The sequence below is a fragment of the Rhinoraja longicauda genome, chromosome 43, assembly GCF_053455715.1.
Source record: "Rhinoraja longicauda isolate Sanriku21f chromosome 43, sRhiLon1.1, whole genome shotgun sequence".
NCBI classification, from domain to species: domain Eukaryota; kingdom Metazoa; phylum Chordata; class Chondrichthyes; order Rajiformes; family Arhynchobatidae; genus Rhinoraja; species Rhinoraja longicauda.
The window spans coordinates 1454678-1481116 of record NC_135995.1 but is presented as its reverse complement, the minus strand read 5'-3'; the positions used below and the strand labels follow the sequence as shown (position 1 = coordinate 1481116).

Here is a 26439-nt window from a genome sequence, read left to right as displayed (position 1 = left end):
TCTCCTCCCCCTCAACCTCCATCCCCCTCAACCCCCCTTATCCTCCCTCCTCCCCCCTCCCTCCCTCGGATATAGATTTAAAGTTTAAAATGTGAATAAATTTTAAAATATAGCACCGATTTCACTGAAACTTCTTCTATTTGCACAAAAAGGAACAACGGTGAGTAAGGTGGGCCTAAAATTGTTGCGCTATCGTGTACCGTTTTGGCTGTAGTTCAGGAACAAACAAACAAATAAACGAGTTTTAGTATATAGATAGATAGATAGATTGGTCGCTGGAGTTTTACTGCAATTACTTTCTCTTCCAGACCAGGAGATCGGGACACTGACGGGATCTCTGGGATCGGACGATGATCGGGAGATCGTTCTTCCTCCTGACCCTTCTCCAAGGTACCATCAGCAGCAACTCAGGTGTTTTCTGGCGAGGGGGCTTTTACTGGTCGGTGACTAGCGGAGTTCCGCAAGGTTCGGAGCTGGGACCGCTACGATCGTTTCGCTGAACACCTTCGCTCAGTCCGCCTGGACCAACCCGATCTCCCGGTTGCCAAACACTTTAACTCCCCCTCCTATTCCCACACTGTCCTTTGTCCTGGCCTCCTCCACTGTCAGAGTGAGGCCCAGCGCAAATTGGAGGAACAGCATTTCATATTTCGCTTGGGCAGCTTACAACCCAGTGGTATGAATATTCAGTAGGAAAGAACTGCAGATGCTGGTTTAAATCGAAGGTAGACACAGAATGCTGGAGTAACTCAGTGGGACAGGCAGCATCTCTGGAGAGAAGGAATGGGTGATGTTTCGGGTCGAGACCTTTCTTCAGACTGTAGAAGGGTTTCGACCCGAAATGTCACCCATTCTTCATCACTGTGGGTGGGGGTAGTGAGGAGGGAGCTCCGTGCTGTGGGAGGGGTGGTGAGGAGGGAGTGCCGTGCTGTGGGAGGGGTGGTGAGGAGGGAGTGCCGTGCTGTGGGAGGGGTGGTGAGGAGGGAGTGCCGTGCTGTGGGAGGGGTGGTGAGGAGGGAGTGCCGTGCTGTGGGAGGGGTGGTGAGGAGGGAGTGCCGTGCTGTGGGAGGGGTGGTGAGGAGGGAGTGCCGTGCTGTGGGAGGGGCAGTGAGGAGGGAGTGCCGTGCTGTGGGAGGGGTGGTGAGGAGGGAGTGCCGGGCTGTGGGAGGGGCGGTGAGGAGGGAGCGCCGTGCTGTGGGAGGGGTGGTGAGGAGGGAGCTCCGTGCTGTGGGAGGGACGGTGAGGAGGGAGCTCCGTGCTGTGGGAGGGGCAGTGAGGAGGGAGCGTGGCGCGGTGGGAGGGGTGGTGAGGAGAGAGTGATACAATGTGGGAGGGGCGGTGAGGAGGGAGAGCCACACTAAATGGAGGGGTGGTGAGGGAGCGCAAGATGTGCACCAGCTTCTCTTTCTCACCGAGCAAACAGCTAACAATCTGAAAGGTCACAACCTGAAACGTCCCCCATTCCTTTTCTCCAGAGATGCTGCCTGCCCCGCTGAGTTGCTCCAACATTTTGTGTCTATAAACAGCTAATAATGGTCTATTTCCTTTATCATCGTTCCTTTTTTGCAAAAAATTCATTTATTTGTTCTATATCTCTCCACATCACCGTCTATGTATCCCATTTCCCTTTCCTCTGACTCCAGTCTGAAGAAGGGTCTCGACCCTTGCAGATGATACTAAGATGGGGGGTAGTGTGAATTGTGAGGAAGATGCAATAAGGCTGCAGGGTGACTTAGACAGGTTGTGTGAGTGGGCGGATACATGGCAGATGCAGTTTAATGTAGATAAGTGTGAGGTTATTCACTTTGGAAGTAAGAATAGAAAGGCAGATTATTATCTGAATGGTGTTAAGTTAGGAGGAGGGGGAGTTCAACGAGATCTGGGTGTCCCAGTGCATCAGTCAATGAAAGGAAGCATGCAGGTACAGCAGGCAGTGAAGAAAGCCAATGGAATGTTGGCCTTCGTAACAAGAGGAGTTGAGTATAGGAGCAAAGAGGTCCTTCTACAGTTGTACCGGGCCCTGGTGAGACCGCACCTGGAGTACTTTGTGCAGTTTTGGTCTCCAAATTTGAGGAAGGATATTCTTGCTATGGAGGGCGTGCAGCGTAGGTTCACTAGGTTAATTCCCGGAATGGCGGGACTGTCGTATGTTGAAAGGCTGGAGCGATTGGGCTTGTATACACTGGAATTTAGAAGGATGAGGGGGGATCTTATTGAAACATATAAGATAATTAGGGGATTGGACACATTAGAGGCAGGAAACATGTTCCCAATGTTGGGGGAGTCCAGAACAAGGGGCCACAGTTTAAGAATAAGGGGTAGGCCATTTAGAACAGAGATGAGGAAGAACTTTTTCAGTCAGAGAGTGGTGAAGGTGTGGAATTCTCTGCCTCAGAAGGCAGTGGAGGCCAGTTCGTTGGATGCTTTCAAGAGAGAGCTGGATAGAGCTCTTAAGGATAGTGGAGTGAGGGGGTATGGGGAGAAGGCAGGAACGGGGTACTGATTGAGAGTGATCAGCCATGATCGCATTGAATGGCGGTGCTGGCTCGAAGGGCTGAATGGCCTACTCCTGCACCTATTGTCTATTGTCTATTGACCCAAAACGTCACCCGTTCCTTCTCTCCAGAGAGGCTGCCTGTCCCACTGAGGTACTCCAGCACTTTGTGTCTATCTTCAGTTTAAACCAGGATCTGCAGTTCCCTCCTGCACGGTACTAAAGATTGTTCCTTCTCTCCTCAGCCGAGGTGTCGGGACAGCTGTGGCCTGCGGACAATCCAGGACATGTGACAGCGCAGAATGGTTTGTGTGCACGGATTCCGTGTCACTACACTTACCCGCCGACTCAATGGAATAAAGATCGGACGGGAATCTGGTATAACAGTGAGCGGCAGAGCGATGACGCTTCTGTAGCCTTCCACTCCAGGAATCCCAGTCTAGAATCATCAAAGTTTCGCCATCGGACCCGGCTGTCTGGAGATCTGAGAGACAAGGACTGTTCCCTGGTTATAGACAACATCACACAGGATGACAATGGTCCCTACTTTTTCAGAGTTGAATTCACTGACGGATGGCGTGTCAACTACCTCCCTGTAACACGGCTCAATGTTATTGGTAAGTGCTCTGTATAATCACTCAACATCAGATGCTCAGCAGTGAGTGGGGAATAACATGAACTGTACACGTTCCCTGTTCACACACACACACACACACACACACCGCAGCATCAGGAGCCTCGGCTCATTTCTGACCATTACGATACCTCCAGTTTTTGCGCTATTATTAGGTTTGCATTGCCCATATACACTGATGAGCCAAAACATTATGACCACCTGCCTAATATGCTGTTGGTCCTCCGTGTGCCGCCAAAACAGCGCCGACCTGCCGAGGCATGGAGTCTACAAGCCCCCTGAAGGAGTCCTGTGGTATCTGGCACCAAAACATTAGCAGCAGATCCTTCAAATCCTGTAAGATGCGAGGTGGAGCCGCCGTGGATCGGACTTGTCGATCCGGCACATCCCACAGATGCTCAATCGGATTGAGATCTGGAGAATTTGGAGGCCAGGGCAACACCGTGAACACTTCATCATGTTCCTCAAACCATTCCCGAACAATGTGTGCAGTTTTGCTGGGCGCATTATCCTGCTGAAAGATGCCACTGCCATCAGGGAATACCATTGCCATGAAGCGGTGTACCTGGTCTGCAATGATGTGTAGGTAGGTGACACGTGTCAAAATGACGTCCACCATGAATGGCTGGACCCAGGGTTTCCCAGCAGAACATTGCCCAGAGCATCACACTCCCTTCACCGGCTTGTCGTCTTCCCACAGTGCATCAGGATGCCATCACTGCCCTCGCGCATCGATGAGCTTTGGGCGCCCAACACCCTGTTGCCGGTTTGTGGTTTGTCCCTCCTCGGACCACTGTAGGTCGGTACTCACCACTACTGACCGGGAGCACCCCACAAGCCTGGCTGTTTCGCAGATGCTCTGACCCAGTCGTCCGGCCATAACAATTTGGCCCTTGTCAAAGTCACTCGGGTCTTTACTCCTGCCCATTTCTCCTGCATCCAACACGTCAACTTCAAGAACTGACTGTTCACTTGCTGCCTAATATATCCCACCCCTTGACAGATGCCATTGTAACAAGATAATCAATGTTATTCACTTCACCTGTCAGTGGTCATAATGTTTTGGCTGATCGGTGTACATTGCTAACAGTGATTTTATCTACACTTCTCGTTGCCTCGGTAAAGCAGCCAATATAAACAAGTACCACTCACAACCCGGTCATTCTCTCTTCTCCCTACTCCCATCGGGCATCAGATACAAAAGCTGAAAGCACATCACACCAGATTCAGAAAAAGCTCCTTCCCTGCTGTTATCACACACTTGGTTGCACCTCTTATAAGCCAGGGACAAAAGACCTACCTTCCAATCTACTTCATTGCAGCCCTTGCACTTTTTTCATCTGCACTTTCTCTGTTGCTGTGGCATTATATTCGGTGCCCTCTTTATTTTCTCTTCTGCACATCTTGTTTTCCTCATGAATGGTTTAATCTGCTTGCGTAGCACAAAACATAGCTTTTCACTGTATCTTAGTACACATAACAATAAAAACCAGTACTAATACTAAATGTGCATTCCTCTGGCCTTTGCAGGTTTTTCTAGCTTCTTTGTAAACTCATCTCCACCCTTGACGAAGTTATATACAGCATGGAAACAGGCCCTTCTGCCCATCTACTCCATACCAACCATGTTGGCATTCTCGGCTAGTCCCAATGCCCATATTTGGCCCCCACCCTCTGAACCCTTCCTGTCCATATGCATTCCCTACAGTAGCAAGGACCTTATTTCCCCACGTTTCTCTTAGGAACGTTATTAGCCATTGGATTTATCAGTGACTGTCTTATCCTAAGGTAGACACAAAAAGGTGGAGTAACTCAGTGGGTCAGGCAGCATCTCTGGTGAATGTGGACAGGTACAAGGTGTTGGAGTAACTAAGCTGGTCAGGCAGCATCTCTGGAGAATGTGGACAGGTACAAACTGCTGGAGTAAGTCAGCGGGTCAGGCAGTATCTCTGGAGAAAAGGAATAGGTGACATTTTGGGTCGAGACCCTTCAGATTGAGAGTGGAGAGAAGGAAACGAGAGGTATAGACAGTGAAGTAGAGAGATATAGAACAAATGGATGAAAGATGCGCAAATAAATAACGGTGATAAAGGGAACAGGCCATTGTTAGCTGTTTATTGTTGGAAGGAACTGCAGATGCTGGTTTAAAGATCAATACAAAATGCTGGAGTAACTCAGCGGGACAGGCAGCATCACTGGATAGAAGGAATGGGTGACGTTTCGGATCGAGACCCTTCAAACTGAAGTCAGGGGTGAGGGAGATACATAGATAAGGAAGTCTGAGGTGAAAACAGGACAAAGGATGGAGATTGAGGAAAATGTACAACAGATCATTGTTAGCGGGGAGAAGGTAAAAACAGAGCAAGCAGAGATAAAATGTAGTCGGAGATAGGCTCGTCGAAGAACTGGGAAGGGGGAGGGATGGAGTGAGAGAGAATACAAGGGTTACTTGAAGTCAGAGAGGTCAATGTTCATACCACTGGGCTGTGAGCTGCCCAAGTGAAATATGAGGTGCTGTTCCTCCAATTTGCGTTTGGCCTCACTCTGACAATGGAGGAGGCCCAGGACAGAAAGGTCAGTATGAGAAGGGGAAATAGTGTTTAACAACCGGGAGATCAGGTAGGTTCAGGCGGACTGAGGGAAGGTGTTCAGCGAAATGATTGGCCAGTCTATGTTTGGTCTCCTTACAGCCCTCAGTGGAGAATCCTGCCCCCATCTACCTGATCACAGGCCATCATGACATTACTGATCCCTGGCCTTTTCAACTTCCCCTGACCATTGTTCCTCCCTGTTCATGGATCATCCTTGTGAATGTCCATTTACTTGTGGGACTGGGATAGGGGTGCCAACTATAGCACTCCCAAATACGAGACAAGGAGACGTCACCGCCCCGCGCCGCACGTGACCTCACTCAGCCAGCGGCCATGTGCTCACGCTCAACCAATGGCGGCCGCCCGGGGCGGGAGGCGGGTTGCTACGCAACCTCCATTAGAGGGTGCCTGGGCCTCCGGGCCTACACTGTCCGGGCCTGCACTGTCCAGGCCTGCACTCTCCGGGCCTGCACTGTCCGGGCCTGCACTGTCCGGGCCTGCACTGTCTGGGCCTACACTGTCCGGGCCTACACTGTTCCTCGAGCCTAATACGGGACAAGGGCAGTCTTGTATGGGAAAAGCCAATTTAGCCCAAAATACGGGATGTCCCGGCTAATATGGGACAGTTGGCAACCCAAGACTGGGATTTCGATGTGAACCGATGCATCTAATGATATTTACCTAAAAGTATCCGTTTCTCTGTGTTAGTTTTCACAGATAAACCCACGATATTCCCTGCTAAAATGGTGGCAGGTCAGCCTGTGAACGTGACCTGCTCCTTCAACATCCCGTGTAATGGAACGACACCCAACTTAACCTGGGTCACCCCTGCTGATATACCATCGTCAGCCTCACACAGCAAAACTCAGCGGGATGACACGCTGACATATACTTCTGTTCTGTCCCTGACCCCAGCGCCCAAACATCACGGGCAAGACCTCACCTGCAAAGTCAGTTACCCAACTGTCTCATCCGAGCAGAAACTCACACTGACTGTGCAATGTAAGTATGGAGATCGTTTATTGTGCAGGAACAGCAATCATCTATTCGCAGTGCTGGTACATAAGGTCATAGATGATAGGAGCAGAATTAGACCATACGGCCCATCAAGTAATTTGTGGGTGGCACGGTGGCACAGCAGTAGAGTTGCTGCTACTTACAGCAAATGCAGCGTCAGGGACCCAGGTTCGATCCCGACTGCGGGTGCTGTCTGTACGGAGTTTGTACGTTCTACCTGCGACCTGCGACCTGCTTGGGTTTTCTCCGAGATCTTCGGTTTCCTCCCACACTCGAAAGATGTGAAGGTTTGTAGGTTAATTGGCTTGGTAAATGTAAAAATTGTCCCTAGTTTGTGTAGGATAGTGGATAGGATATTGTGTAGGATATGCGGGGATCGCTGGTCGGCGCGGACTCAGTGGGCTGAAGGGCCTGTTTCCGCGCTGTATCTCGAAACTAAACAAAGAACTAGTGTGTGAACGGGTGAGCGATGGTCAGCGTGGACATGGTGGGCCGAAGAGCCCGTTTCCGCGCTGTATCTCAAGTCTGAAGTCTTTCATAATCCAAGGATCATTGAAAGTGCCGCAAAACTGGTTGCTAAATTTTATCTTTTTGCAGATGCCCCCCATAATCTCTCCATCACTTCCCCCAATAACATGAACAGTTCCTGGGTCAGTGTGAAGGAAGGAAACTCTGCAGCGATCCTCTGCTCCGTCCAGAGTTTACCAGCATCTAACCTGACGTGGCGACATCTCGGTGCCACGCTGAACACAACACGTTCCAGCAACGAACTGTGGATGGAGTTCCCTCAGCTGGCACTGCGGGACGCTGGGGTCTATCAGTGTGTGGCACAGAATGAACACGGGACAAGAGAGAGGGATGTGACCCTCACTGTAGAATGTGAATACACACACACTGACACAACTCTATAACGACAGATGGATTATTGGGCCATCACAGATGATGGAGTTCCACACACACACACACACGCACACGCACACGCACACACACTCTCCCTCTCTCACACACGCACACACACACACTCTCCCTCTCTCACACACGCACACACACACACACTCTCCCTCTCTCACACACACACACACACTCACTCTCACACACACACACACACTCACTCTCTCACACACGCACACACACACACACACACTCACTCTCTCACACACACACACACACACACTCTCCCTCTCTCTAAACTCTAAGCAGAGTATTACCTGAATGGTGACCAATTAGGAAAAGGGGAGATGCAACGTGACCTGGGTGTCATGGTGCATCAGTCATTGAAAGCAAGCATGCAGGTGCAGCAGGCAGTGAAGAAAGCGAATGGTATGTTGGCATTCATAGCAAGAGGATTTGAGTATAGGAGCAGGGAGGTACTGCTGCAGTTGTACAGGGCCTTAGTGAGACTGCACCTGGAGTATTGTGTACAGTTTTGGTCTCCTAATCTGAGGAAAGACATTCTAGCCTTGGAGGGAGTACAGAGAAGGTTCACCAGATTCATCCCTGGAATGGCAGGACTTTCATATGAAGAAAGACTGGATAGACTAGGCTTATACTCGCTGGAATTTAGAAGACTGAGGGGGGATCTTATTGAAACATATAAAATTCTTAAGGGGTTGGAGAGGCTAGATGCGGGAAGATTGTTCCCGATGTTGGGGAAGTTCAGAACCAGGGATCACAGCTTAATAATAATAATATTCATTTATTGTCATTGCAACGAGTACAACGAAATTAAAAAATAGCCAATCCTGACGGTGCGTACAAACATATATGCAATAAATGCAAAAACAATAAATACATAAATACAATTAAATACAATTATATTAAGTACAAGATTTTTTAACGGTGTTGCCTAGTGCAAAGGTAGTGTTCAGTTCTCGTATGGCCCTGGGGTAAAAACTGTTCTTAAGTCTGTTTGTTCGGGATTTGATCGACCTGAAACGTCGACCAGAGGGCAGATGAACAAACAGACGGTGGCCGGGGTGGGATGGATCTTTTATTATTTTGCCTGCTCTACTGAGGCAGCGTAGGCTGAACAGGTGCTCCAGGGAGGGCAGTGAGCAGCCGATGATTTTCTGGGCCGTCGTGATGACCCTCTGAAGGGCCTTCCTGTCCTTTTCTGAGCAGCTGGCATACCATGTGGTTATACAGTATGCCAGCACACTCTCGATGGAGCAGCGATAGAAGGACAACATGAGCTTCTCCTGCAGGTTGGTTTTCCTGAGGATCCTCAGGAAGTGGAGTCTCTGCTGTGCCTTCTTTACTGTGGTGATGGTGTTGGTAGACCAGGTGAGATCCTCTGCGATGTGCGTACCCAGGAACCTGAAAGCTGGTACCCTTTCCACACAGACCCCATTGATGTAGAGTGGGTCGTAATCTCCACTGGTTTTTCTAAAGTCAATTATAAGTTCCTTTGTTTTGGAGGAGTTCAGGACCAGATTGTTCACTGAACACCATGCTGCCAGCCTTTGGATTTCATCCTTATAGGCTGTCTCATCTCCTTCTGAGATGAGTCCAACCACAGTCGTGTCATCCGCGAACTTGATGATGGTGTTGGTGGGATGGGTAGGGGCGCAGTCGTGAGTGTAGAGGGAGTAGAGGATGGGGCTCAACACACAGCCCTGTGGTGAGCCGGTGCTCAGTGTAATGGTGGAGGAGAGGTGAGGGCCTATTTTGACTGTCTGGGGGCGGTTGGTCAGGAAGTCCTTGATCCATTGGCAGATGGTTTGGGAAAATCCAAGGTCGGAAAGTTTGGTGACCAGTCTGCTCGGGATGACCGTGTTAAAGGCAGAGCTGAAGTCGAGGAAGAGCATCCTCACATAGCTCCCCTGGTGTTCAAGGTGGGTCAGTGCAGTGTGAAGAGCAGTGTCGATGGCATCCCCTGTAGACCTATTTGCTCTGTAGGCAAACTGGTGTGGGTCGAAGGTGGGTGGGAGGCTGGCTTTGATGTGCTGCAGGACCAGTCTCTCGAAGCACTTTGTGATGACCGGTGTGAGTGCTACCGGACGGTAGTCGTTAAGACCGCTGATGACAGACTTTTTCGGCAGTGGGATGATTATGGCGGACTTCAGGCAGGGAGGGATGGTGGATTTTAAAAGGGACAGGTTGAAGATTTTTGTGAAGACCTCAGATAATTGGTCTGCACGTTCCCTCAGCACTCTGCCCGTCACACCATCGGGGCCTGCAGCTTTCCTGGGATTCACTGCTCTGAGCACGCGCTTAACATCATACTCCTGCACAGTGAAGGTGTTGCTGTCAGGTGCTGGAGAGGGTGTAATGTCTGCCACTGTAGCTTTCACCTCGAAACGAGCAAAGAAACAGTTAAGTTCCTCAGCCAGCGAGCCGTCGGCAGTCGTGCGGTTGCTGGTCTTGTAGTTGGTGATGTGCTGGATGCCTTGCCATACCCGCCGTGGGTCATTGTTGGAAAAGTGGTCCTCAATCTTCCTCTTGTAGGACGCTTTGGCATCCTTGATGCCTCTCTTCAGGTTGGTTCTAGCAGCACTGTATAGAGCTCTGTCACTAGACCTGAAGGCGGTGTTACGGTCCTTGAGGAGAGACCTGACATCCTTTGTCATCCAGGGTTTTTGATTGGGGTACAACCGGATGCGTTTGTCGACGGTGACATTGTCAACACAGTTTTGGATGTAGCCAAGTACAGTTGATGTGTACTCCTCCAAGTCCTGATCCTCAAAAATATCCCAGTTGGTCCTTTCGAAGCAATCCTGCAGCTGCGAGGAAGCTCCTTCAGGCCATGTCTTGACAGTCTTTATGGTGACTGGAGCTTTCCTCCTGAGTGGGGTGTATGCTGGAGTTAGGAATATGGACAGGTGATCTGACTGCCCCAGGTGTGGTAGTGGTGCTGACCTGAAACCCTTCTTAATATTTGAGTAAACCTTGTCTAGTGTGTTTTTCCCCCTGGTAGCACATCTTATGTGTTGTTCAAGTTTCGGGAGAACTGACTTTAGGTCTGCATGGTTGAAGTCCCCGGCTATGATGTGGGCTGCTTCTGGATATGTGCTCTGTTGTGAGTTTATTGCACCGAGCAGGTAGCCTAAAGCTGTGCTAGCGTTAGCATTCGGTGGGATGTAGACTGCTGTTACTATAACCCCTGTAAATTCGCGAGGAAGGTAAAAAGGCCTGCATTTAACTGTTAGGGACTCCAGATCAGGAGAACAGTGGTTATCTATGATTTGGATGTTAGTGCACCAGCTGTTGTGCACATAAATGCATAACCCCCCCCCCCCTTGCTCTTACCGGAGTCGATGTTTCTGTCCCAACGAAACGCTGTACGCCCGGCTAGCTCAATGGCTCCGTCTGGGATAAGTGGATGAAGCCATGTCTCTGTTACTAAGAGAATGCAACAGTCCTCCACGAGTTTGTTTGCTGATACCTGTAGTTTTAGTTCGTCCATTTTGTTGATGATGGATCTGGCGTTGGTGAGGAACATGCTGGGTAGCGGTGGTTTGTGTGGCTGTCTCTTTAGCTTGGCAAGTATACCGGACCGGCATCCTCGCTTTTGCTTCCTGTTTCTCCTCCGCCTGCGACGCCTGTTCGCGCCGACAACTATCCACGGAGCGCCCGGTGTCCTGGCTATCTCTTCCGGTATATTTCGCGGGTGTGGAAATTCGCGCACAAGGTCCCGATTGCACTGGAATCCGATGATCAGAAGGTCCTTTCGGTTGTAGGTAGGATTTGCCTGATTTTCCTGGTTTGCATGACTAAACTTGACTAACAGACATAACACAGATAACACACATAAAACGCACCGAAAGGGAGAGCTGTGAGCCGCTGCGTCCGTGCGCGCCGCCATCAAGGATAAGGGGGAAGTCTTTTAGGACCGAGATGTGAACGGTTTTTTTCACACAGAGAGTGGTGAATCTGTGGAATTCTCTGCCACAGAAGGTAGTTGAGGCCAGTTCATTAGCTATATTTAAGAGGGATTTAGATGGCCCTTGTGGCTAAAGGGATCAGGGGGTATGGAGAGAAGGCAGGTACAGGCTACTGAGTTGGATGATCAGCCATGATCATATTGAATGGCGGTGCGTACAGGCTCGAAGGGCCGAATGGCCTACTCCTGCACCTATTTTCTATGTTTCTCACTCACACACACACACACACACACACACTCTCTCCCCCTCTCTCTCTCTCACACACACACACACCCACACTCTCCTCTCTCACACACACACACTCACCCTCTCACTCACCCTCTCACACACACTCTCTCACACACACTCTCCCTTTCTCTCACACACACTCACTCTCTCTGTCACATACACACTCACTCTCACTCACACACTCTCACACTCACTCTCTCCCCCTCTCTCACATAGACACACACACACTCTCACACTCACTCGCTCTCCCCCTCTCCCCCTCTCGCACACACACACTCATTCCCACACACTCTCACACACTCACTCCCTCTCCCTCTCTCTCACACACACTGTCTCACTCACTCTCTCTCACACACACACACTCACTCTCCCTCTCACACTCACTCAAACACACACCCTCTCTCTCACACACACACTCTCTCACTCACACACACTCACTCACACACACTCGCTCACACACACTCACTCACACACCTACACTCTCACACACCTACACTCTCACACACACTCTGACACACACTCTCACACACACACTCTCACACACACTCACTCACACACATACACGCTCACTCACATACACACTCACTCTCCCTCTCTCTCACACACACACATTCTTAGTTTATAGATACACATCGCGGAAACAGGCCCTTCCACCCACCGAGCCCGCGCCAACCAGCGATCCCCGCACACTAACACCATCCCACACACGCTAGGGATAATTTTTACATTTACCAAGCCAATTAACCTACAAACGTGTACATCTTTGGAGTGTGAGAGGAAACTGAAGATCTCAGAGAAAACCCACGTAGGTTACGGGGAGAACGTACAGACCGCACCCGTGGTCAGGATCGAACCTGGGTCTCCGGCGCTACAAGCACTGTAAGGCAGCAACTCTACCGCTGCACCACCGTGCAGCCCCATGTTACCTGTCCAAATGGTTCTGAAATGTTGCGGTAGTCCCAGCCTCAACTACCTCCTCCGGCAGCTCATTCCGTACACCCACCACCCTCTGCGTGAAAAAAGTTACCCTTCAGGTTCCTATTAAATCTTCTCTTCCGCTCTCATCTTAAACCTATGTCCTCCGGTCCTTGATTCACCTACTCTGGGCAAGAGGCTCTGTGCGTCTACCCGATCTATTCCTTTCATGATTTTGTACACCTCTATAAGATCGCCCTTCATCCTCCTGCGCTCCAGGGAATAGAATCCGAGCCTGTTCAACCTCTCCCTATTGTCTGAAGAAGGGTCTCGACCCAAAATGTCACCATTCCTTCTCTCCAGAGATGCTGCCTGTCCCGCTAAGTTACTCCAGCTTTTTGTGTCTACACGATTACAATAGTGCCGTCCACAGTGTACGCATACAAGATAAGGGAATAACGTTGAGTGCAAGAAAAAGCCAGTAAAGTCCGATCAAAGATAGTAAAATAGTAGTTCAGGACTGCTCTCTGGTTGTGGTAGGATCATTCAGTTGCCTGTTAACAGCTGGGAAAGAAACTGTCCCTGAATCTGGAGGTGTGCGTTTTCAAACTTCTGTACCTCTTGCCTGATGGGAGAGGGGAGAAGAGGGAGTGACCGGGGGTGAGACTGGTCCTTGATTATGCAGCTGGCCTTGCCAAGGCAGCGTGAGGTGTAGATGGAGTCAACCGGCCAACATGCCCCATCTACACTAGTCCCATCTGCCCGCGTTTGGCCCATATCCCTCCAAACCTGTCCTATCCATGTACCTGTCCAAATGTTCCTTAAACGTTGGGATAGTCCCAGACTCAACCACCTCCTCCGGCAGCTCGTTCCATACACCCACCAACCTCTGTGTGGAAAAAAGTAACCCATCAGGTTCCATTAAATCTTTTCACCTTCAGTCTCTGTCCTCTGGTCCTCGATTCCCCTAATCTGGGCAAGAATCTCTGTACGTCTACCCGATCAATTCCCTCCATGATTTTGTACAGCTCTGTAAGATCACCCCTCATCCTCCTGCACTCCAAGGAATAGAATCCCAGCCTGCCCAGAAAGACTGGGCTTGTATTCACTGGAGTTTAGAAGGATGAGAGGGGATCTTATAGAGACGTATAAAATTATGAAAGGACTGGACAAGCTAGATGCAAGAAAAATGTTCCCAATGTTGGGGTCCAGAACCAGGGGCCACACACACAGTCTAAGAATAAAAGGGAGGTCATTTAAAAGTGAGGTGAGAAGAAACTTTTTCACCCAGAGAGTTGTGAATTTGTGGAATTCTCTGCCACAGAGGGCAGTGGAGGCCAAATCACTGGATGGATTTAAGAGAGAGTTGGATAGAGCTCTAGGGGCTAGTGGAATCAAGGGATATGGGGAGAAGGCAGGCACAGGTTACTGATTGTGGATGATCAGATGTGATCACAATGAATGGCGGTGCTGGCTCGAAGGGCCAAATGGCCTCCTGCACCTATTTTCTATGTTTCTATGCCCCAACCTCTCCCTGTAGCTCAGGCTTTCAATCCTGAAAGACAAGGGAAGGTGACGTTTCAGGTGAGGGACGTCTTTTATTTACTGTCGTCCTCATGATTATCATTGCCTGTATAGCTCGTTATCACCTACCCCAGAGCCAACAATGGACCATTGTGCGCTCCACATTTTACCTGATCAACGTTGCTTTCGCATATCTTTCATTCATTTGTGCCGTCTATATCTCTCGTTTCCCAGTCCCCGGCTCTCAGTTTGAAGAAGGGTCTCGACCCGAAACGCCACCTATTCCTTTTCTCCGGAGACCCTGACTGACCCGCTGGGTTACTCCAGCACTTTGTACCTGTCCACGTTCTCCAGAGACGCTGACTGACCCGCTGAGATACTCCAGCACTTTGTACCTGTCCACGTTCTCCAGAGACGCTGACTGACCCGCTGAGTTACTCCAGCACTTTGTACCTGTCCACGTTCTCCAGAGACGCTGACTGACCCGCTGAGTTACTCCAGCACTTTGTACCTGTCCACGTTCTCCAGAGACGCTGACTGACCCGCTGAGTTACTCCAGCACTTTGTACCTGTCCACGTTCTCCAGAGATGCTGACTGATCCGCTGAGTTACTCCAGCACTTTGTACCAGTCCACATTCTCCAGAGACGCTGACTAACCCGCTGAGTTACTCCAGCACTTTGTACCTGTCCACGTTCTCCAGAGACGCTGACTGACCCGTTGAGTTACTGCAGCACTTTGTACTCAGCCCATCTGGCCAATCGATCAAGATCCTGCTGCAATCTTTCACAAGATTGCAGTTCTGCCACATCCTGCTCCCTCTCTGTGATGCCTCCTGCTCTCCGATCTGACATTCATTGTTCTTTATCTCTCTACACCATCGTCTTTATCTCTCGTTTACCTTCTCCCTCACCAGTCTAAAGAAGGGCCTCGACCCGAAACGTCCTCTGGTCCTCGATTCCCCTACTCTGGGCAAGAGTTTAATACAGAGAAATGTGAGGTGTTGCATTTTGGGACGTCTAACAAGAGCAGGATTTACACAGTGAATGTTAGGCCTCTGGGGAGCGTTGTGGAGCAGAGGGATCCAGGAGTGCAGGTGCATGGTTCCTTGAAGGTTGAGTTGCAGGTAGATAAGGTGGTCACAAAGGCTTTTGTAACATTGGCCTCCATCAGTCAGAGTATCGAGTAGAGAAGTTGGCAGATCATGTTGCAGTTGTATAAGACGTTGGTGAGATCGCATTTAGAATATTGTGTAAAGTTCTGGGCACCATGTTGTAGGAAAGATATTGTCAAGCTTGAAAGGGTTCAGAGAATATTTACGAGGATGTTGCCAGGACTAGAAGGTGTGAGCTATAGGGAGCGGTTGAGTTGGCTGGGTCTCTATTCCTTGGAGCGCAGGAGGATGAGGGGGGATCTTATAGAAGCATATAAGATCACGAGGGGAATAGATCGGGTAGATGCACAGAGTCTCTTGCCGAGAGTAGGGGAATCGTGGACCAGAGGACATAGATATAAGGTGAAGGGGAAAAGATTGAATAGGAATCTGAGGGGTGACTTTTTCATACAAAGGGTAGTTGGTGTATTGAACAAGCTGCCAGAGGATGTAGTTGAGGCAGGGACTATCCCAACGTTTAAGAAACAGTTGGACAGGTACATGGATAGGACAGGTTTGGAGGGATATGGGTCAATGCGGGCAGGTGGGACAAGTGCAGATGGGGCCTGTTGGCTGGTGTGGGCAAAAGGGCCTGTTTCCACACTATCACCCTAAGACTCTAACTCTCGTCAGAAAGAGGAGAACTTCCTCAAACTAGACATACCTTGCGGAGATTTCACAGTGGAGCAGACGAAATGTGTAGGAAGGAACTGCAGACGCTGGTTTAAACCGAAGATAGACACAAAATGCTGGAGTAACTCAGCGGGTCAGGCAGCATCTCTGCAGAACGTGGACAGGTACAAAGTGCCGGAGTAACTCAGGGGGTCAGGCAGCATCTCCACAGAACCTGGACAGATACAAAGTGCCGGAGTAACTCAGTGGATCGGGCAGCATCTTTGGAGAGAAGGAATGGGTGACGTTTCGGGTCGAGACCCTTCGTCAGACTGGTTACATTTGTATTTCAATCGAGCCATTTACAGTGTATTGATACATAATAAGGGAATAACGTTTAGTGCAAGGTAAAGCCAGCAAAGTCCAATCAAGGATAGTCCGAGGGTCACGAATGAGGTGGATAGTAGTTCAGGACAGCTCTCTGGTTGTGGTAGGATGGTTCAAAGTGTTCAAGGTTTATAGACACAAAGTGCTGGAGTAACTCAGTGGGACAGATAGCTTCTCTGGGGAATGTAGACAGGTACAAAGTGCTGGAGTAACTCAGCGGGTCAGGCAGCATCTCTGTGGAGAACATGGACAGGTACAAAGTGCTGGAGTAACTCAGCGGGTCAGACAGCATCTCTGGAGAACGTGGACAGGTACATAGTGCTGGAGTAACTCAGTGGGCCAGGCAGCATCTGTGGAGAGAAGGAATGGGTGACTTTTAGAAACATAGAAACATGGAAAATAGGTGCAGGAGGAGGCCATTTGGCACTTTGAGCCAGCACCGCCATTCATTGTGATCATGGCTGATCATCAACAATCAGTAACCTGTGCCTGCTTTCTCCCCATATGCCTTGATTCCACTAGCCCCTAGAGCTCTATCGTAAGGGCCTGTCCCACTTAGGCGATTTTAAGGCGACTGCCAGTGACTAGGCTGTCGCCGACAGTTCGCCAGGGTGTCGCGTGCATGATCGTGAGGAGTCTTCCAAGAATCGTAGTGGATCTCAGCGCGTCGCTGGGAAATCATCCAGAGTGAAATTTCTCGGCCACAGCTGGCTTGCCGCCAGGTACCGTTGCTTATTGCGGGCGCTGTCGCATGCTGTCCCCAGGTTTGCTAGTTTCTCCTAGATGCATTTAGAAGCACATAATATTAAAATCATTTCAAGTAAAGTCATTTCAAGATACCATAAGATACTTGTGTTTAACCAATTTATTTACTGTCAGGACATTTGACAGGTAGATTGGAGGCGACAGTTTCACGGTCAGGTAAGCGTGGGAATTTTCGCAATGTTTATGGCCATCAGCGATCACATTTAAAGTAGGCTCCCAACCCAGATATGCAACCCAGAAACCAGATATGCATCTCCCGTACATTTTCAAAGAATGCTCACACACTTTTCACAAAAATCCATGTAACCACTTTTAAAATTAAATTTCTTAATACCTCCATTAGTAAACTGGAAGTCAATCCAGTTTATGTCTTGTCACCGTGAAGCTTGGTTTTTAAGTAACCCATACAAGATATTATAGTTGAAAACTCTCAAATACTTACCGACTTGTCAGTGATTTCAGCGAAAATTAGGACGCCGGAGAAGCATTAACAGCGTGGGAATTTCGCGATGTTTCCAAAGACGGTGTAATCTCGACCTGACTCAGCATTGTCGTGGTCATTGACGTCGGATAAAATAAAATGTTGGCGTCCTGCTACGACTTTGACAGTCGCCTAAAAAATTACCTAAGTGGGACATGCCCTTAACTCTCTTTTAAATTAATCCAGTGAATTGGCCTCCACTGCCTTCTGTGGCAGAGAATTCCACAAATTTCAGGGTGAAGAAAGTTTTTTCTCACCTTAGTTTTAAATGGCCACCCCTTTGTTCTTAGACTTTGTGGCCCCTGGTTCTGGACTCCCCCAACATTGGGAACATTTTTCCTGCATCTAGCTGGTCCAGTCCTTTTATAATTTTATACGTCTCCATATGATACATAGAAACATAGAAAATAGGTGCCATTTGGCCCTCCGAGCCTGCACTGCCATTCAATATGATCATGGCTGATCATCCAGCTCAGTAACCTGTACCTGCCTTCTCTCCATACCCCCTGATCCCTTTAGTCACAAGGGCCACATCTAGCTCCCTCTTAAATATAGCCAATGAACTGGCCTCAACTACCTTCTTTGGCAGAGAATTCCACAGACTCACCACTCTCTGTGTGAAGAAAAGTTTTCTCATCTCGGTCCTAAAAGACTTCCCCCTTATCCTTAAACTGTGACCCCTTGTTTTGGACTTCCCCAACATCGGGAACAATCTTCCTGCATCTAGCCTCTCAAACCCCTTAAGAATTTTATATGCTTCTATAAGATCCCCCCTCAGTCTTCTAAATTCCAGCGAGTATAAGCCTAGTCTATCCAGTCTTTCTTCATATGAAAGTCCTGCCATCCCAGGGATCAATCTGGTGAACCTTCTCTGTACTCCCTCTAAGGCTAGAATGTCTTTCCTCAGATTAGGAGACCAAAACTGTACACAATACTCCAGGTGCGGTCTCACCAAGGCCCTGTACAACTGCAGCAGAACCTCCCTGCTCCTATACTCAAATCCTCTTGCTATGAATGCTAACATACCATTCGCTTTCTTTACTGCCTGCTGCACCTGCATGCTTGCTTTCAATGACTGGTGCACCATGACACCCAGGTCACGTTGCATCTCCCCTTTTCCTAATTGGCCACCATTCAGGTAATACTCTGCTTTCCTGTTCTTGCCGCCAAAGTGGATAACCTCACATTTATCCACATTATATTGCATCTGCCATGCATTTGCCCACTCGCCTAATCCTTCTCATCCTTCTAAATTCCAGTGAATACAAGCCCAGTCTTTCCAATCTTTCCTCATATGACAGTCCCGCCAACCCGGGGATTACCCTGGTGAACCTACGCTCCACTCCCTCAATAGCAAGAAATGTCCTTCCTCAAATTAGGAGACCAAAACTGCGCACAATACTCCAGATGTGGTCACACCAGGGCCCTATATAGGTCAAGACCCTTCTTCAGACTGGTTACATTCGTCCTTCATCTTTTCTCTCCATATTCTCCTGGTTGGCATGTGGAATTCTGCCGTGTTAACTCAAGTTTAAACCGTTCGCCTTTAGACGCGCCGCAGAATCTCTCCATCACTTCCCCCAGCAACGTGAACAATTACGGGGTCAGTGTAAAGGAAGGAAACTCTGCAGCGATCCTATGCTCCGTCCAGAGTTTCCCAGCGTCCAACCTGACCTGGCGACATCTCGGTGTCACGCTGAGCACAACACATTCCAGCAACGAGCTGTGGTTGAAAATCCTTCGGGTGACACCGCGGGACGCTGGGGACTATTAGTGTGTGGCGGAGAATGAACACGGGACAGGGGAGGGGACTGTGACCCTCGTCGTAGAATGTGAGTAGACACACGGTCATGTCTCTCTGAACATCAATGAGCAGTTAGTGGAATATATCATGTATTGCAGGGACATTATTGTACATCTGCCTCTCTCCCACACTCTCTCCCCTATTGTAAGATGAAGAGGCTTAAATAATACTGGACCAAGTGGACCCGTTGGGCCCATTCCTCACAGAGGGGGAACAGGGAAAGGGAGAGGGTGTCACTGAGTGAGCCGTGGACCCAAAGCCTCTCCTGTATTGGTGTAGCACTCTCAACCCCCCCCCCCCACTCAATCCCCCTTAACCCCCCTCCTCCTCTCACAGACCCACTCCATCCCCTCTACCCCACCCCCACTTTCCCCTCCCCTGCCCCCATCCCCATTCCCCCCAGCCCTGCCTCCACCCTATTCCCCCCTCCTCACCGCTATTCACCCCTCCACTCGGCCCCCCTCCTCCCCCCACACCCACTTTCCCTGCCCGCACCCCACTGTCGCCCCCATCCCAATCATCCCTCCTCCCCACCCACTCTCCCCCACCCCCACTCTGCCCTCCTCCCCAGCCCCACTCTGCCCTCCTCCCCAGCCCCACTCTGCCCTCCTCCCCAGCCCCACTCTGCCCTCCTCCCCAGCCCTACTCTCCCCCTCCCCCTCACCCCCACCCCCACTCTCTCCTCCCACCCTCCCCCTCCCTCCCACTCTCTCCTCCCCTACCCCCACTCTGCCCTCCTCCCCAGCCCCACTCTGCCCTCCTCCCCAGCCCCACTCTGCCCTCCTCCCTAGCCCCACTCTGCCCTCCTCCCCAGCCCCACTCTCCCCCTCCCCCTCACCCTCACCCCCACCCCCACTCTCTCCTCCCACCCTCCCCCTCCCCCCCACCTCTCTCCTCCCCTACCCCCACTCTCACTTTCCCCCACCCACCTTTCCCCACAATCCCCCTTTCCCCCATTCTCTCCTCCTCCAGCCCCATTCTCACTGTCGCCCACCCCCCCTTTCCCCACCACCCGCCCTCTTTCCTCCTCCACTCTCTCCTTCCCCACCCCCTCCTCCCCCAGTCTCTCCTCCCCCCACCCTCACCCCCCTCCTACCCCCACCCTTCCCTCCACCCACTCGGCCCCCACGTCCACTCCCCTCCATGGAGCTGTTGGTGGCGAAAGCCATTTACCGAGCGTACAGGGAGGAGGAGGGAGTGCCGGACTACTCGAGGCTAGCAGAATCAAGGCGAATGGGGATAAGTTGGGCACAGGTTACTGATTGTGGATGATCTGCCATGATCACAATGAATGGCGGTGCTGGCTCGAAGGGCCAAATGGCCTCCTCCTGCACCTATTTTCTATGTTTCTATAAAGGAACAGCAGGAAGTGAAGAAAGCTAATGGCATGTTGACCTTCATAACGAGAGAATTTCAGTATAGGTTCTTCTGCAGTTGTACAGGGCCCTGGTAAGACCGGACCTGGAGTATTGTGTACAGCTTTGGTATCCTAATTTGAGGAAGGACATCCTTGTAATTGAGGCAGTGCAGCGTAGGTTCACGAGATTGATCCCTGGGATGGCGGGACTGTCATATGAGGATAGATTGAAAAGACTAGGCTTGTATTCACTGGTTTAGAAGGATGAGAGGGGACCTTATAGAGACATAAAATTATAAAATGACTGCACAAGCTAGATGCAGGAAAAATGTTCCCAATGTTTTGGGAGTCCAGAACCCGGGGCCACTGTCTTAGAATAAAGGGGAGGCCATTTAAAACTGAGGTGAGAAGGAACAGTTTTACCCAGAGAGTTGTAAATTTGTGGAATTCTCTGCCACAGAGGGCAGTGGAGGCCAAATCACTGGATGGATTTAAGAGAGAGTTAGATAGAGCTCTGGGGGCTAGTGGAATCAAAGGATATGGGGAGAAGGCAGGCACGGGTTACTGATTGTGGATGATCAGACATGATCACAATGAATGGCGAGCTGGCTTGAAGGGCTGAATGGCCTCCTCCTGCATCTATTTTTATGTTTCTATGTTCTAGGCCATTGTTAGTTGTTTGTTGGGTGAAAATGAGAAGCTTGTGCGACTTGGGTGGGAGAGGGATAGAGAGAGAGAGGGAATGCCGGGGCTACCTGAGGTGAGAGAAATCAATATTCATACCACTGGGCTGTACGCTGCCCAAGTGAAATTATGAGATGCTGCTCCTCCAATTTGCATTTTGCCTGTTCAGTTGTAGTCACCTTGCTACAGGAAAGACGTCATTAAGCTGGAAAGAGTGCAGAGAAGATTTTCTCTGGAGCACAGGAGACTGAGGGGTGGGTGATCTTAGAGAGGAGAATTAAGATAGGGTGATCAAGAACCAGAAGGTAGAAGGGAATAAATTAATAGGAACCTGAGGGGCAACTTTTTAACAGAAAGGGTGGTTGGTATCTGGGAACGAACTGCCAGAGGATGTAGTTGAAGTTGTTCAATAACAACATTTGGACAGGTACATGGATAGGAAAGGTTCAGAGATAAATGGACCAAATGGGACTTGCTTAGATGAGATGTGCCGAAGGGCCTGTTTGGGCAGAGTGTGAGGAAGAGCAGAACTGGAGGCCATCAGCAGTAAACAGCCGTTGGGACCTCAGAGGGACATGGCTTTGCTCAGGGAGAGGTGAGTGGTGGACTCACTGCTCTCGGTGCGGGTTGAGGGCACAGTAGAAGTAGATTTAGAGGGAGGTGGGACATTCTGAGAGATGAGGAAAGTAGGGACAGCAGGACAAGACGGGCCGAATGGCCTGTTATGTAATTCCAGTGTAATCCAATGGAGAGCTGCATGCTGGAGAATCTCTTTCGCTGCTTGGTCTGGGGTTAAGTTGTGGTGTCTGTGTCTCGGAGCTGGGCTTTCACCGACTCCTTTCTCCACCCCTCAGTATGTGGCTGTGACAGGACTGGGAAATACGTCGTGGCCGTGATTGTTCTTGCCGTCGTCATCACCGCCGCAATCTTCTGGGCAGCGCGATGTCGCGGCAAACGAGGTCAGAGACGATCTGGAAAATGTCCGAATGTCTTCACTGGCATTTACTCATGAGAGAGAGAGAGCGAGAGAGCGAGAGAGGGAGAGAGAGAGGTGGTACCCACTGCGTCAGCCTGAAATCAGGGCCCTCTCCAACTTGGGGTGCCAACTATCTCACTCCCAAATAAGGGACAAGGTGACGTCACCGCCCCGCGCCACGCGTGACCTCACCCAGCCAGTGGCCACGTGCTCCCGCTCCATCAATAGCGGCCGTCCGTGACGGAAGGCGGGTTGCTATGGAACCATCGTTAGGTGGCGCCTGGGCCTCCGGACCTACACTGTCCGGACCTACACTGTCCAGACCTATAGCGGCCCAGGCGCCTACACTGTCCGGGCCTACACTGTCCAGGCATACAGTGTCCGGGCCTACACTGTCCAGGCATACAGTGTCCGGGCCTACAGCGTCCGGGCCTACAGCGTCCGGGCCTACAGCGTCCGGGCCTACAGTTTCCGGGCCTACAGCGCCCCCCGGTCCTAACACGGGACAAGGGCGGTCCCGTACGGGACAAACCAATTTTGCCCAAAATACGGGATGTCCCTGCTAATACAGGACAGTTGGCAACCCTACACATAACCCCCCTCCCCATTGCTACCACTGTGTTTGGAAGAGGGGCAGCACAGATTGCCCAAGTATCCTGGAGCTGATATTTATACCTCATCCACATCAGCATAAACAACATCATCTGGGAACAATCTCAGTGCTGCCCACAATCCCATTCACTCTCATTGTCCACAAGCCCCATGGGCACAAACCCATCCCCATTCACTCCACACTCCCCATGGTAACAAACCCATCCCCATTCACTCCACACTCCCCATGGTAATAAACCCATCCCCATTCACTCCACACTCCCCATGGTAACAAACCCATCCCCATTCACTCCACACTCCCCATGGTAACAAACCCATCCCCATTCACTCCACACTCCCCATGGTAACAAACCCATCCCCATTCACTCCACACTCCCCATGGTAACAAACCCATCCCCATTCACTCCACACTTCCCACAAACGCAAACCCATCCCCATTCACTCCCTCCACACTCCCCATGGACACAAACCCCTCCCCATTCACTCCCCACTCCCCATGGACTGAAAATGCCACCCCATTCCCTCTCACTATCCACACTCCCAAGGGACCCATCTCCTCCCCATTCCCTCCCACTACACTGCACATGGACTGAAACTCTCTCCCGCTCCCCACACTCCCAATGGACCCAACCTCCTTCCCATTCCCTCCCACCACCCACAACTTCCCATTCTCTCCCTCTGCCCACACACTCCACAGACCCGAACCCTTCCCTATTCCCTCCCCCACACTCCCCAAGCACCGGCGGTCACGGTGGCTTAGCGGTAGAGTTGCTGCCTTACAGTGAATGCAGCGCCGGAGACCCGGGTTCAATCCCAACTGTAGGTACTCTCTGTGCGGAGTTTGTACGTTCTCCCCGTGACCTGCATGGGTTCGCTCCGTGATCTTCGGTTTCTTCCCACACTCCAAAGACGTGCAGGTTTGTAGGTAAATTGGTTTGGTAAATGTAAAAATTTGTCACTAGTGTGTATAGGATAGTGTTAATGTGTGGGGATCGCTGGTCGTTAATGGACCCGATGGGCCGAAGGGCCTGTTTCTGCGCTGTATCTCTAAACTAAACCCAAACTCCTCCCCAAACTCTAGCCACTGCTCATCAAACCAAACTCATCAGGAATTTTCTCACTCTGAATAATTACAGTGGGAGAAAAGGTGAATAAGGTCATGTGATAGGAGTAGAAATAGGCCATTTGGCCCATCAAGTCTACTCTGCCATTCAATCATGGCTGATCTATCCCTCCTAACCCCATTTTCCTGCCTTCTCCCCGTAACCTCTGACACCCGCACTGATCAATGGGAAGAGACATGGAAAGGAGGAGAAATATGGAAATGGAAGGTGTGTGTCAGAGAATTAATGTGGGAGGGAGGGAGGGGATGAGGGAGGGAGGGAGGGAGGGATTGAGGCGCGATGGTGTGAAAGAGGTTGAATGAGGAAGATGGATACGGGGAAAGAATGATGAAAAGAATGAGGAAGAGTGAGAGGGAGAGAGAAGGATGAATGAAGGAATTCCAGAAGAAAGAGAGATCGGAGACAGGCAAAGAGGAAAGTGAGCGGTCTGAATGAAATTTTGTCTTCCAGAAAGTTCCGTGGCACAGCCGAAGGAGCAGAGAGCTGAAGATGGGCCGGTGGAGTCGCCCTATCAGGTTGGCACTGTTGTGGCAAAGAGGCAGGTCGACGTTTGTCTCCTTGTTGTCCCTCCACACCAGCACTGCCCCTCAGATACTAACTCCATGACCGCGGCCATCTGCACCTCACGCTGCCTCGGCAAGGCCAGCAGCATAATCAAGGACCAGTCTCACCCCGGCCACTCCCTCTTCTCCCCTCTCCCATCGGGCAAGAGGTACAGAAGTGTGAAAACGCACTCCTCCTGATTCAGGGACAGTTTCTTCCCGGCTGTTATCAGGCAACTGAACCATCCTACCACAACCAGAGAGCAGTCCTGAACTACTATCTACCTCATTGGTGACCCTCGGAGTATCCTTGCTGGCTTTACCTTGCACTAAACATTATTCCCTTATCATGCGTCTATACACAGTAAATGGCTCGATTGTCATCATGCATTGTCTTTCCGCTGACTGGTTAGCACGAAACAAAAGCCTTTCACCGTACCTCAGTACTCGTGACAATAAACTAAACTGAACTAAATTCTCTCCCCCCTCCCAGTGTCGGGCACCAACCACCTCCCCCACTCCTGCCCACCGAACCCACGCCTCCCAAATCACCGTCCCCACCCCCCCGTCACCGTCTGCCCCAGGATACTGACCCCCGCACCCACCACCACCACACTGAATCCTTACGTCACATCCCACTCTGCCCACTGAGACTGGCCCACGGTGTTCATAAGTGATGGGAGCAGAATTAGTCCATTCGGCCCATCAAGTCCACTCTGCCGTTCAGTCATGGCTGATCTATGTCTCACTCCTAACCCCATTCTCCTGCCTTCTCCCCGTAACCCCTGACACCTGCACTAGTCAAGAAATAATTTAATATGTCCACTGACTTGGCCTCCACAGCCGTCTGAGGCAATTATTCCCACAGATTCACCACCCTCTGACAAAAGAAATTCCTCCTCATCTCGTTCCTGAAGGAACGTCCTTTAATTATGAGGCTGTGGCCTCTGGTCCCAGACTCCCCCACTAGTGGAAACATCCTCGTACCCCACTCCCCCGCTCCGTCCCGTTCCACGTACTGAACATCACCAACCCTGTCCCTGCCCCACTCCCCCGCGGCTAGAACATTATCCTGTGCCTCCACACCCCAACATTCACTCCCCTGTAAACCTCCCCCCCCCCCCTTAGCTCAGTGAAAGTCCATCCACCCCCAGACTGTGTAACCAACTCTGTCCCCTACACCCCTCCCTGTCTCTGTAACTCCCTCCCCTCCGGCCCCTACACCCCTCCCTGTCTCTGTAACCCCCTCCCCTCCGGCCCCTACACCCCTCCCTGTCTCTGTAACCCCCTCCCCTCCGGCCCCTCCACCCCTCCCTGTCTCTGTAACTCCGTCCCCGACACCGTGGGCTGTTTATTCTGTTCCTGTAACCGGTGTTTCTCTCCTCACAGGAGCTGCGTCTCGGCGAGCGGGATCTGTACAGTGACCTCAACCTCAGATACAAATGAGCCGCTGCTCAACCCCTCTCAGTGTGTACCCTGCCTCCGCCCACTTTTTCTGTTGTTTCTCTCTGCCCATCTCTCTCTCTCTCTCTCTCTCTCTGTCTCTCTCTCTCTCTCTCTCTCTTCCCTCACTTTCTCCAACCAACCTCCCTTCCATTGACTTAAGGAGACGAACAGGGAAAGTTTTCTTTACACAGAGAGTGGGTGTCCAGAACGT

General features: G+C 50.8%; 1 pseudogene across 1 annotated transcript; it reads left to right on the top strand.

Moving 5' to 3' along the window:
* Nucleotides 1-349: 349 nt before the first annotated feature.
* Nucleotides 350-26228, top strand: LOC144612135 (sialic acid-binding Ig-like lectin 13; annotated as a pseudogene). The gene is made up of 8 exons (XR_013549628.1): nt 350-390; nt 2740-3111; nt 6428-6721; nt 7334-7615; nt 19234-19515; nt 22383-22487; nt 24691-24755; nt 26172-26228. The product of XR_013549628.1 is annotated as a sialic acid-binding Ig-like lectin 13 (transcript).
* The last annotated feature ends 211 nt before the right edge of the window (nt 26229-26439 follow it).